We start from the raw sequence: 13,105 nt of genomic DNA on the forward strand, positions 1-13,105 counted from the left end.
CCACCCACATCTGCAAAGTGAAAAAAAGGAAACAACATCAAATGACATTTTCTGTGAATAATTGAAGAACAGACCTCACATCGTGTCAAATAGTAATTGTTTCACATTCCCAGCACCTGGATTTCTTGTGAATCCATCACAAAGTTTTAACTGTAGCTTTACAAAGGGACCCCAGAAGCTGCAGTAAGTCCATAGATGGCTCGGTGCTCTACTGGGCTTCTTCACGTCCCCTCACCTTCCTGGAGATCTCCCCGCCTCCAGCTGTTTGTTGGAAGGGACCCCGGGCAGGATTTCACAAATCTCCAGACTCCACAGACGTGCCTTTCATTTCACCAATATTCAAGCATGGCAAAGTCAACAAAAATAGGGTCCTCAAAGTACTGGCGTTGCGGCCACACGCAGAAACCTTACAGGACTCCACAAACCCAGTGGGGTTGTCCGGCAGCAGCACAGCACACAGCCAACAGAGCCATGGCCACGTGCTCAGCCATACCAGCACGTCCGGGCTTCTGGGACACCAGGGGACAGCAGCCCCTCTGCTTAACACAGCACAGAATTTCCAGCTCTGCCGTGCGGGAGGATCCACGCGCAGTTTGCTTTATATGTCATTACTGACCACACAGCCAATTTAAATCCAATTTCATATGCTCCATATAAAACATTTTTTAATTTTTTTTTTTTAACTAAGCAGATAATTCATAAAAGCATTTGTTTCCCTGTGAGGACAACCCTGCTCCAAGAAGTTGCTGCAGGAGCAAATAGAGGAGTATGATAAGCAAAATCTCTCCTAATAAGTTTTAATTCTCTAAAAATAGATGCAGTAGCCCGGAGTATCTCCTCTTTCAGTTGGGATCTTTCTCTTATGTGAAGGGTAAGAAACCATGCTGCCCATATAATAGTACAAGTGTTACAGTACAAGCCACGGTTACTCGGCAGTGCAAAGCTTTGGTTTTGCTTTAAATGAAGCATGCTGTAAGGAGTGTGCACAACTGTTTCCAATTAAGCTCCCTGTTAGGTTGTGGAGCCCAGAACCGCACAGCACACTGCAGGGGAGGCCACTCCAACACTTCTGCAGACTGGCTGGCAATGCTGTACTTAATGCATTCTACAATGCATGCTGCCCTCTTGACTTTCCAGCCAATGCTACTTGAGCGCTGTACAGAAAAATCGAATTGCCCATGTTGTGAAACAGACATGTACAATAATCTTAATTTCTTGTTCTATTTTAGGCTTCACAGTATTACACTGTATTACTCTCGCTTCCCTTAAAATAGACTGCAGTACATTAAGTGTTCAGCTAGAGCCTGCTGCACTTTGTTCACACGAGGAGAGTTTGGGTGCTTTTATTAGGCTCCTAATGAGGGGGGAGGAGCAAAAAACCCCTTTGGGCCCCTTCTGGCTGCACATTAACAAAGTCAGGCCCACTGAAAATGCACATCCAGTGTCCAGGTGATATGTAGTAAGAGCAAGAAGAAAACCACAGAAGATCAAACAGAGCCAACGGAACTTTAATAGGTCCAACCACGTGGGTTCCCAAGGCAAAGGAGCCCATGCAACCAGGAGAGGTTCCACTCCTGCCCCGAGCGTTCCCCTGTTCATACAGCAGTGTTAACAGCTCACAGGGATGGTCCTCAATAAATACAAATACATAAGTTAATGCATCTGCAAAGACAAAATGTCCACAGTCAGAATAAACAGCGAGGTCCACCCTGTGATCAACAATGTACCAACCTACTACTGACAAAACTTGCTGCCTCTTACTGAAGAGAGGTAAGCTTGCACAACCAGTTTGATGGAGCAGGAGCATGTTTGTCCCGATAGAACTGAATTATCCCAAGAACTCGTTCTTTTGTCGTGTACCTCCTGGATGAAGGAGCTCAGTAAGCCAATACAAAAAACACCACCACCATGGATCAGTTTTCATCTTGCATTATCGTTAGTTCACTTAGAATTCACCACTCTGAAGGCTGGTTGGAATAACAAGAACAGAAATAGAGAGAAATGATGCATTTTTAAAAGCATTGTGCCACACTCACACGGGTGATCGGAGGGAACCTGACAGCCACTGCTTTGATCCAGGAACCAGTTTTTATGCAAGCTGCCATATTCTTCAGGAAAAAAATACTCCAGAACTTCAAAGACAGAAGCTGGAGTGGTATTAGCGATGCAGCCTTCCCGCACAGGATGACAGAATGTTACCACTTATTTTTGCAGGCAGCTGTAGCAATGTCCCGAGCATCCTTCCTGCAGGTTTTGCACAAGCAGGCAGCACCCAGTGCCACCTCACAGCTCAGCACCGCCAGCTGCTGGGCTCAGGGCAGCCCCAAAATGGCCCCACCCCCCCAAACTGCTGCACCATCCTTAGCTGCACAAAAGCAGCTGGCCAAGGGCAGCACGCATTGTTCCTTCAAGATCTGATTTAAATTGGGTACTCACATTCATCATTAAAACATCTTCCATGTTTTTCATTTCCTACTGCTTGCTGCATCTTTCCACACCCTGGTTCTGGATAAGCATTTTCCACAAGATCATGCAGCTTTCTAGAGCCCAGGCACCGCACCTGAATCATTTCTCAGTTCTCTTTTTGATGATCTAACCAAACTGAAACGTGAGTATCTCTCACCCAAACACATCTCAATAGCATAACCTATTAATACGGAACTCAGGCAAAACCTGCCTATCATGCAGGAAATGGGACTGATAGAGAATAAGCCACACCTCCAACTACTTCAGAGCTCCAGAGTGAACTATTTAGTACAACCACAGCTCTGCCTGCAGAACTACGCCATTAACAAAATGGCTACGGTTGTAAATAGCAATTACTGGCACTTCCAACTGCTGCAGGAGCACACTACAACTCTAAGGTATTTCTGTTATTCTCTAAACACTTCCGCACATCTTTCCAGCACTTCTTTCAAGACAATTTTAAAGCATGGACTCAAGGACTACACCGGCCGTCTCACATGCGTGAAGTCACACCTCCAGCACAGCGTGTGCTGAAGCATCAGCGACTGCCACCAGGATCTGCTCAGCAGCTCCAGCATAAGAACAGTTTGGACTGCTCTAACATCTTGTAAGGAATAGAATTTATACACACATTCTCTGTGTGCAAGACAGACATGTTCATCTCATGCTGATGTCTCCTGCCTGTCATTAAACACCAGCATCTTTCTTAAAATCCACCGTTAACTTATTCTCTTAACTCCACAGCACACAAAAGCTTTAGGCTGATTCTGAAGCAGTTTCACAATTCTGCTTTACAGCATTATTTGTGGTCTCACCCATTTAAAGATGAAAACTCAGGGGAAAAAAAGCATCTTAGAATTATAACTTATTTCAGAGAAAAAATGGAAATCCTGAAAATTCTTTGCTGTAATAGGATGAACAATTGAGAGAACAGAAGAGCCCAATTCAATAGATTCAGAAAAGATGGAGAACTGGAAAATAAATGTCTGCGTAAGAATGAAATACATAATACCAGACAGCTTCTCCCTTTGTGAAAATTTCCTTCTAATTAAGTCCCTAGCAGTTCACAGCCGTGCTTGTTTCTTTAGCACCGAACGCCAGCTGATTCCCTTCATTAAGCAGACTTCTCTCTTGCCATTCAATTACTTTACTGATCCTTCTTCCTCCTCGAGAGCCTACTTCTCCAGCAGACATCTGCATCCTGCTGGGGAGACAGGGCAGCCGCTTTCATTAGCCCCTGCTCGCTCACTGCAGCCTCCCCAGACTGCACTCTGCTTTGGGGCTTGTGCATTATTTTATTCATTGCAGTTTAACACGCTGCCACAAAGCTTTTGCAGAAACTAAGCAAGAATTGTTTTAAAATACGGCTGCTGTACTTAAGGGCCTTCAGAGATCCAACACAAGCACAAAAGCTTGTTAGTACTAATGTTTAGTATCTGAAATCCTAGTTCTTTCTCCATATGCAAGGAAATCTTATGACTCAGCTTCTTTCCCTGGTGTGCTGTTTGGAGTTACCCCACCCATTCATTTCCCCACAAACCTTAGTGCTATACAGCAATATGGGATACAGAGAAGCATGCAGACGCCTCACCCATTCCTGGGTAAGCTTAAATATAGATATATATATACACGCATACATACACACAAAAAGTAACTGGTATCTCAAACGCACTACATAAAAAGAAAGAACTTACTTCAAGCTTTACAAAATGCAGTAAGACGGCACGCCCACTTCTGGCCAGGTGGAAAGTCAAATAAATTTCTCATAACCTGGTATTGTAGCCAGTCCCCTGATGGCCCACATGCCTTCACCACATCATCACAAAACCCAGAATATTTCTTACATGACAAAAAAGGCTGCAATTACGTATGTGCCATTCTACTCGCCCTTGGGAGTAAAAATGCAAAAGCAAAAGCCTGCTCTGTAACAATTCCTGTTCCTCTGTATGTTTTATTCCCATTCCTTTCCAGAGGTTTGCCTTTCATATCAGTTTTCGTTTTGTTTTGTTAAATATGCATTTAGGGGTTAATTTTGAAAGGGAAAAAGTGGCAAAAAAGGAGGCAAAAAGTACACTGCAGTTTAATCTCTGCTTTCATACATTATAATGTGGTCAAGGTGTTAATGTTCTAGTAACTACATACAATTGCATGAAGTTTTAACACAGAAACTGCACAAGTGCAGTAAACCCCACTTGCACCACAGCATCAGGGCTCAGTTTTTAAGACAGAAAGTTGGTGCAACGGGCACAAGGAAAATAGATCATCCATAGTATGAGTTAATTACTTAAGGAAGGAGGCTAACAATGGGAAGCATCAGTACAAGACAGAAAGGTAAATGCATGTGCGCTTTTGGGAGGCGGTTTCTTTTGAAGAGAAGCTGAGAACAGTTGGACTACAAGAACAACGCTGACTGCTCAGGGCGCAATTTTGGTTAGAAAGAACTCTGCTTTAGTATTACTTTTTAAAATAACGTCGAGAAAATCAACAATATTTTGCCCACAGTTCCCTTACTTCCTTTGGAGACCAAGTTTTGTGGCCTGCGTGAAACATGTAACGCTCAGCCCAATTCCACTTAAGAAAACCCATCACAGCTCTCCATGTAATTTATCCAAAGAATGACAGGATCTTTAATAAACATAACCTGCACAGGAAAAAGATCACCTGAAGAATGACAACGTTAAAACATTACGTTAATGGGCTATTAAACAACAATCCAGACATAGAGCAGGAACATCCTCAAACCACTGACTTAAGAAGCAAGAAGATACACCAGGGAGTGTCCATCTTACCTAAACGATTCCTACCGGCCGCTCTGGAGCATAAGGAACTACTCGCCCCTGCTTTGGCGTTCTGTGCCTGTCAAGGCTTCCCTTCCGAAAGAAGGGATTTGGGAGCTCACAATTAAAGGCTCTTTTCGTTAGGCGACTGTACAATTCACCTCAATCCCAACAGTCGCTTCAAAACTAGCCGAGATGACACGCAGCCAAGGGTAGCTTAACGGCTCTGGGTTCACTCCTGTGCGTTTGCCTGACAGAAGAGGGCAGAGACCCGTAACCACACGCACTGCAAGCAGCACCCCCATTCTGCCATCTGCAACTCTTCGGAGATCTCATCGGCAGGACACAAAGACTAACACGTGCGTTATTCTGGCATCATCTCTCATGAATCCAAATTGATTCCTGCTATGTCAAACTGAGAGAACTTGGCACCCTATGCAGAGATTACGTATCTCCTCTGCAAGGGAGTTCCTGACCAATAACCGATGGGAGCCGCACACTGAGTGACGGTGGTGCGAGCGAGTAATCAATAAACAAGCTCAGAAGCACGACCCCACCACGTCTGTGAATTCTTCCCTTCTAGCTCATCACATCCTCATTCTGTAACGGGAAAAAAATGCTTGGTTATTTTTTTCCTTCTGTCATCTCTTACCAAGTACAAGGAGCTGATGTACAGGCAGTCTCTGACCTGATCTATAAGGTCACTACTCATTTGATGAATTTGCTTTCTGCCAAACCTTTATTTTTGCTCTGGGCTCTGGCACTTAAGAGGCAGTTTTGATGACAATACAAAGAGTTTACTGACACAGCTGCCTTGCTAAACCCTAGCGGTGCAAATACAGCTTACATGAGTGAAAAAAACAACCAACCAACCAACCCACTGACCATTGCATCTGCAGCTGTGCTAGCACTATCCTGGTGCTCTCTCCTTCACTACCACAAATCCAGCGTCCACGTTGCCCGAACTGGATGTGGGGCTTATTTTCTTCATAAGGAACTTCTGCCCAGCTTATCTTCAGATGAAAATCTCTGCTTCTTCCTGAGCACAATGTATCAAGGACAGTGTGACAGAGGGGAAAACATTGCTAAGATCAGCAAAATCTGAGGCTAGCCAGGAGAAACCTCTCTTTTTTCCTGAACATTCAAGATCAAGGATTAACTTTCACCTGAAACAGCAAAAAACCAACAAGACACATGATAGGCCAGAAAACATCTGTGGCATTCAGATGCACACCTCCTTGCTACCAAGATGCCACTGTGTTTACAAGAGAACTTAGGAAAAGTAAACAAACAAGCAAAGCAACAACCACCTCTAATTCACAGCTTCCCCCCAAGAACAGAACCAACCACAGTGATACAGAAACTCCACGTAAGTAATTCCAAAATGATGCTACACCTAAAGCTGCTGTGGGGAAGTGTCCTTTCACAATCTCCCCCAGATCAGCTCTGTTTCTACTGATAGTTCGGTCTCCATCTTCCAAGTCAAAAAGGGATTCAGCCTCTGATCCCTAAACCACATCAGGCCTAGAACACCAAGACAGGCATGTTCCTTTGGGGCAGAGCACAGGAAGATATGCTTAAGGGCAAAGACGATGCATGCTCGCACTAGGAGAACTACAAGCATGTATTCTGGGGCAGAGAGAGGGAAGTTTCACCTTAACCCCTCAATCCACACTAGGAAACGTTGTGCAGCATAGGAATCAAGAAGGGGAGGAAGATCTAGATTGCTCCCAAAGATGTACCCGGGCTCTTTTCATGAAAACCTAACCAAGTCATTCCAATTACTCGCAAGGCACCAGTTCACAGAAGGCAACTAACACCAGCCCTAGAAACAGCTGGTATTTTCTGTCTAGGAGTCAGCATCTCTCCTGCCAAGCACCTAGGGGTTTGCAAATCAAAAATGTCTGAGAGCTACCAGAGATAGCAGGTAGAAAATCAGGCTTGTTAACAAGAAGCAACTAATACCAGCCCAACTAACACAGCAAAAAAAACCAAATCATCACTGCAAGACAGAGTTGGCTTATCTGATCTGCCTCCAAGAGCTGGGCTGGAAAAAGGAACTAGCATCATTTCATAATATTTAAAATAAAAGCTCCTGGGTTTCCTCTAATGCAGTTACTGCATAAAACTACCACGAGAAACTTGAACGCTAGCAGAAGTTATCACCTCCAGACATTTTGCCAAGGAAACCAGGTTCTACAGTGAGAGCCTCGAGAAACAAAAAACACGCAGCTATCAGAATTCACAACTTTGGTAAACTCTCAAGTTATTCAACAGCTTGGATTGTTTAATTTGGTTAGCCAGTCTACACACCTTACGAAAAGCTCGATTTTCTGTTTCGATATAAATCTTGGAGGCACGATTCCACAGCACTCCAAGTTAGGGACCAGTTGTAGAAACTTCTGCTGCACTCAGACTTTCTAGCGCTTGTAAGGATTTCTGACAGGTAAAAATAACGCATTGAGAGATTTGAAGTTCTGCGTCCATGGCCAACAACTCTTCTCCTTGTTCACTGAAGAGCTCAAGAACAGCTCATTCTGAAACACAGATTTGAAATTTCTTCCTAGATTTGGCACAGTTAAGTTCTCAACCTTGGAAAATACAACAAGAATGATTGCCGTCGCCAGCGAGGGTACAAGTGGTCTTCACAGCCATTCTAACGATCCAACTGCAGCAACACACTGCAATTCCTATGGCAAGCAAGCCACCTTGTGCAGTCAGTCCCAAAGGAAAAATACAATCCACCTTCTGTCGGAGGTGCATCATGAATCCATGCTTATATGGCCACTAGGTCTTTTGTTCATTCGTATGCGTGAACACACATGTACACAGAGGTTCCCAGCAAGAATGAAAGTAAAGAACATTCATTTTTCTTTAAGCTAGATAAAAGCATATTCACACAGGCCTGAAGGAATAAACACATCAGCATGTTTTTCTAAGTGACAAGAAAGAAGAAAATGGACAAAAAGTCTTTCACAGAATTCAAAACTTCAATACACTCAAAGGTTTGTCACCCTCCCAGCAGTATGATCCTGCACTGTGGCTACCAAGTTCTTGTGACTCTTTTGGAAATATTCCCTAACCCTGCAATAAAGAGGCTTTCTTGGGTCCGGGGATGCTGATCCCTCGCTGTGACACGTGGGGCGGGTGTCACAGAGCAGGACGGCGCAGCCGTGCCAGTGCCCTGTGAATGGAGGCAGCTCCCAGCAGAACACTGTTTACTCCAGCTCCACCCTGCTACAGAGGGAGCAGAGTTTAAACATTGCTCAACATCAATTAGAGATGTAAAACGGAAACATATTAGTCAATACTGATGAGTCAATATACTGCTTTTCTTAGAGATTACAAACCTATATAACCACATCCAGAACAACACTTATTTAGAAAACTCTGAGTATTTTCAAGAAGCTTCCTTTGCTGTCGACCATTATCCGTGATATCCATAGTGAAAGCCCACCTCACCTGGCCACAGGGGCAACCAGGTAATCATGGAATGGTGGAGTTGGAAGGGACCTTGAGGACTGTGGGCTGGGATTCCAGCTCAGGCTGCCCAGGGGCACATCCAAGCTGTCCTGGAGCACCTCCAGGGACAGGGCATCCACGGCTTCTCTGGACAGGTTGCGGCCAGCACCTCAATGCCCTCTCTGTGAAGAAGTCCCCCTGACATTTAACCTAAATCTCCCCTCCTTCAGTCCTAAAGCTGTTCTCCCTTGTCCTGTCAACGCGGCGCAGAAAGTCACCAGCTACACACCCATGCTGGGCAGATGCCTCACAGAACCTACCAGGTACACCAGATCTCTATGGCTAGGTATCTCACTGCGAGTGGAAGCCATTGGAAAAGGAGCTGTGAAAGCGCTCGGGTGCTCTACCAGAAAACACTGCACACAACATCACATGCTCAAACGCCAATAGTCCTCCTGTGCACTACCTGAACAAAAGACCCCGCTGAAAAAACTGATAACAATCAATGAATCAAACTTTTGGTACCATATCAGAAGGGAAGCAAACTGAAGTTCTGATTATCTGAGTCAACTTTTGAGAGATGAATTTTACTTCCTCAACATCTTTCTAACAAGGTTCTGAACAAAGCCTTCCTCAGAAAGGGTCCCAGCCCGCCGTGACAAGCCCTCTTTTTAAATCCCCCCAGAAAGTTCCTCCCTCACTGCCAACCTCTGCTATGCAGAAAGTGAGGACTTGAGCAGCAGGTGTTACAGGTTAGAAGAGTGATGCATTTACAAACCGTGTGGGAGACACTTCCCAGTGCTCACTTACGCTACTTTCACTGCATGGCAGCATCCCATAGGTCCCGCTTACGCAGAATAAAAGGTGCCAGGTCTTCTTTCCTAAAATCATATTTCTCTGCAAACAAGCTTTTCTTTTGCTTTTCCTTTGCCTACAGATTATGTTTCATAAAGTTAAATAGTTATTCAGCGGGTAACTCCAAAGCAAAATACATCAACCACAATAAATCTTTTGACGTAAACTACAAGAACTGTGATCTCCTAAAGCAGCGATGTGCATGTTTTACACATAGCGATGGAAACAAAGCATAATGAGAGAAATACCTTTCACCTCAGTCAAACAAAAGCAGCACAGGCAGCTGGCAGTGCGCAGACATCAGGACAGCAGCGCACCGCACAAAGTGCTACTGGGAAGTCAAGGCCTGCAGATTATTTAAGCAACTTCCTGAGCAGGACGCTGGGAAATCGGGTACCTGCGAACAAACCCATGCCAAAGGTCCCCAGCCCCGGCTAAAGCAGCGCATGGGAATACGTCACTGACGCAGCCATTTTTAGGTGAGAAGTTAGAGAGTATACCTGAGCGTTTCAAAAGCAGTCAAAGCAGTAACTGTTAAATAGCTCCACTGAAGGATGTTTCCGAACTTAGTGAAACACACAGTCCTGCACTAATTATAACTTCTCCATTTCTGAACTGCCTTCAGACATATTTAACTTTAGACATATTTTGCTTCTCAGTGATGAATTCTCCAAGTGTTTGAAGGGAAAGGAGGAATGACAAAGCAAACGGACCTTCAGAAACGAGCTGGGGATTTCAGCAGGAGTGGATTCCTAACGAACAGAAAGCTCGGCTACAACATTCTGCACTATCCTCTACAACCGTGTGCCCCCCTGGGTGGCCTTACAATTTGCTTCCTTCCAGTGTATTTGAAATCCACAGTGAAGAACTTTTTGTAATGTCTCTTCTGACTCTAAGAAACGTCAGCTAGAATTCTGCAAACAAGGGACTTAAAAACCAAGTTGCTGTTGTTTATTTAAAGCTAAGAAATGTACTTTCTATTTCTAAATTAACGCTGTCTGAGAAAGACAGGCCATGAAGGCTGCTGAGGAAGAAGCACAGTTCTTGCTGTGCACACACAGTATTTTGGCTGTTTGCAGTTTGGGTCTATCCTCAGCTCCACTCCTCATCAGCAGTCCTTACATAGGGACAAACACATGTCATTTTTCCGTAAAGGTGAAACTGCAAAAGCATGAAAATCTGCTTGGGCTAAAGAAGTACCAAACTCACACGACACCAGCTTAAGCCATAGGTACCAGCGAAGCATGCATGTAAAAGTCTACGTCAAATCTGCTGAAATAATTCAGGACAGCATCACCTTCTAAACTGACCTGCGTTCTCACACTTGGGTGGGAGGAGGTGGCTACTGTGGCACTATTAATTTTGAAGAAGCAGATGACTCAAATCTTATTTTTGATAGAAAGCTGCAAGATGTCTCCAATTAGACAGTGGTAATCATACTTTAATAGCTGCTCTTGTAATTAAACCGTATCAGAAAGTGTCAGAATTACAGAAAAGCGGGGCCAGGAGGGAATTCAGAAGGTCATCCCGACGTCTTTCTGCCTCTGCCTCAAGCCTCTGAGTGCACAGCAGAGATTATCAAAGCCTGCAGAAATATTTTCTGCAGATATTAAGCCTGCAAACTACTCATCAACAATTCTGGAACAACTCAAATAATACAGAATGGATTCAGAAGCGAGGACGTGGGTCAGTAATTCCAGCATTCACAAAAATGCCTTTAAAAAAGGTAAAAAGTGTAGCATGTACAGCACAACAGTAAAACCTCTCTTGACTACCATCAGTTAATTAGTAAGAAATGAACTCATTAGCTTCCACGACAGAATGCAAAATAGATACCATTCCCTCCTGCATAAATGTTTCTGAAAAGCAAGCAAGGAATTCCAAGAGGTAGTTTTCTTAATGTTGTCACACCCCCTGGGAATACACATTTGTCTGCACTTGATAATACCCCAAAAACACAATTATCTCTCAAAGACATATTGTCACAAAGTGTTACTTAGCTGGTGCTTCTACTTAGTCTCCTTTATTTGTATAAATACGTACCCCCTAAAGAAGCATCAGTTCTATGTTGCAGCGCCACTTTTCAACACTTCTCTATCTGTAACCAGGCATTAAAGGCCTATGGAAGTTTCAGAACCCCGAGTCAACCTAAGAGAACGCAATTAACTTGAAAGATCAATGCTATGAGCCCCTAGAAACGTTCAGCAGCATGTTCTTGCATACATACAAACTCCAGACAGAATCTCCTCCCATATTAAGGTACTTTTTCAGCCTGATCAAAGAAAACCCCTAACATCACCTGTACCACAACAGCCATCGAGATAAGCATTTAAGTACAAGCAGACTTCAGCCCAGTGAACACTACCTGGCTGACTCAATAGCTTCCCGTGTCACAAGACAGCCACAAAGCTAATTGTAAAATATAATGCTCTTACAGCAGTGAGTCAGTGACAGACAGGATCCTAGTGAGACACGGTGCCGGGGGCACCATGCCGTTCTTACAGTTCAGCTGGGCTGTCAAAACTAAAAAGTCACTTCTGACACCAAGTCAGGTGCCGTGCTCACTCACAGTATTTCCTGGCCTCTTTTTCCTCTCCAGTTAAAGGCTTGTGCCACATCAACAGGTACTAGGGAGCAGGTATTAACCACAGGCATACAGCATTTTAAGTGGTAAAAATCTATCGCTTCAAAGTCAAGATGCTAAGGTGAGAGCTCAGGATGTGACACTTCCTCTGACACTACGATTCTGTGAGCTCTAGCACTGAAAAGGAAGAGATGCTTCCTGGAGATGGGCTGCACTGCTGGAAGGAAAACACCGGCCCTCCACTGGAGCTTCTGATAGGCAGGTTCCAAACCACACGCACAAAAAAACTCGCCAATGTTTTGATGCTAATCAGATTTCACCTGTGGTCGACACTTAAACTGCTTCCCCAAGCGTTGTTACCTGCCCCACTGAAACTGCATGGGCCAGGTCATGCAGTTGACTCTTTGAGTCACCACACAAATGAAATCACATCATTCCCATAATGCAGCATATAGGTTTTAAATAAATCACATGCACCTTCATGGTGACTTATAAAAAAAAAAAAAAAGTTATTTTAAGAAAAGGAAAAAAAAAAAAAAACAATACTTCCTAGTTTTAATGCTAGCAGCACGTCATGGGATTGTAGGAAAAAGAACAAATGAAGCAACTTTCCTCTTCCATGGCACACAGAGATCACCGTCTGCCGGCTTTCAGGGGGCAGCTCACAAAAAACGGGGATTTAACAGCGCCCTCGTACCGCTACTTCTGCGCGAGGCCCACCAGGACCTCGACCGGGAACAACTGTAGGAAGAGGCCTTAGACCCGGACGCTACGAGAGCTGCACCGTGCCCGCTCCGCACCTCAGCCCGTAAATACAGCGAAGGAAGTGACAAAGGAGAGCTCCGACCCAGCTCTCCCGACCGGGGGTAGCCCGGCGCGGAGCCTCCCGGCCGCCTCGGCCCGGAGCGGCCCCGGCCTCGCGCCTCAGCACGGAGCTCGCTGCTGCCCCCGGGAAGCGCCG

Source organism: Numida meleagris, chromosome 4, assembly GCF_002078875.1.
Source record: "Numida meleagris isolate 19003 breed g44 Domestic line chromosome 4, NumMel1.0, whole genome shotgun sequence".
Classification (NCBI taxonomy): Eukaryota; Metazoa; Chordata; class Aves; order Galliformes; family Numididae; genus Numida; species Numida meleagris.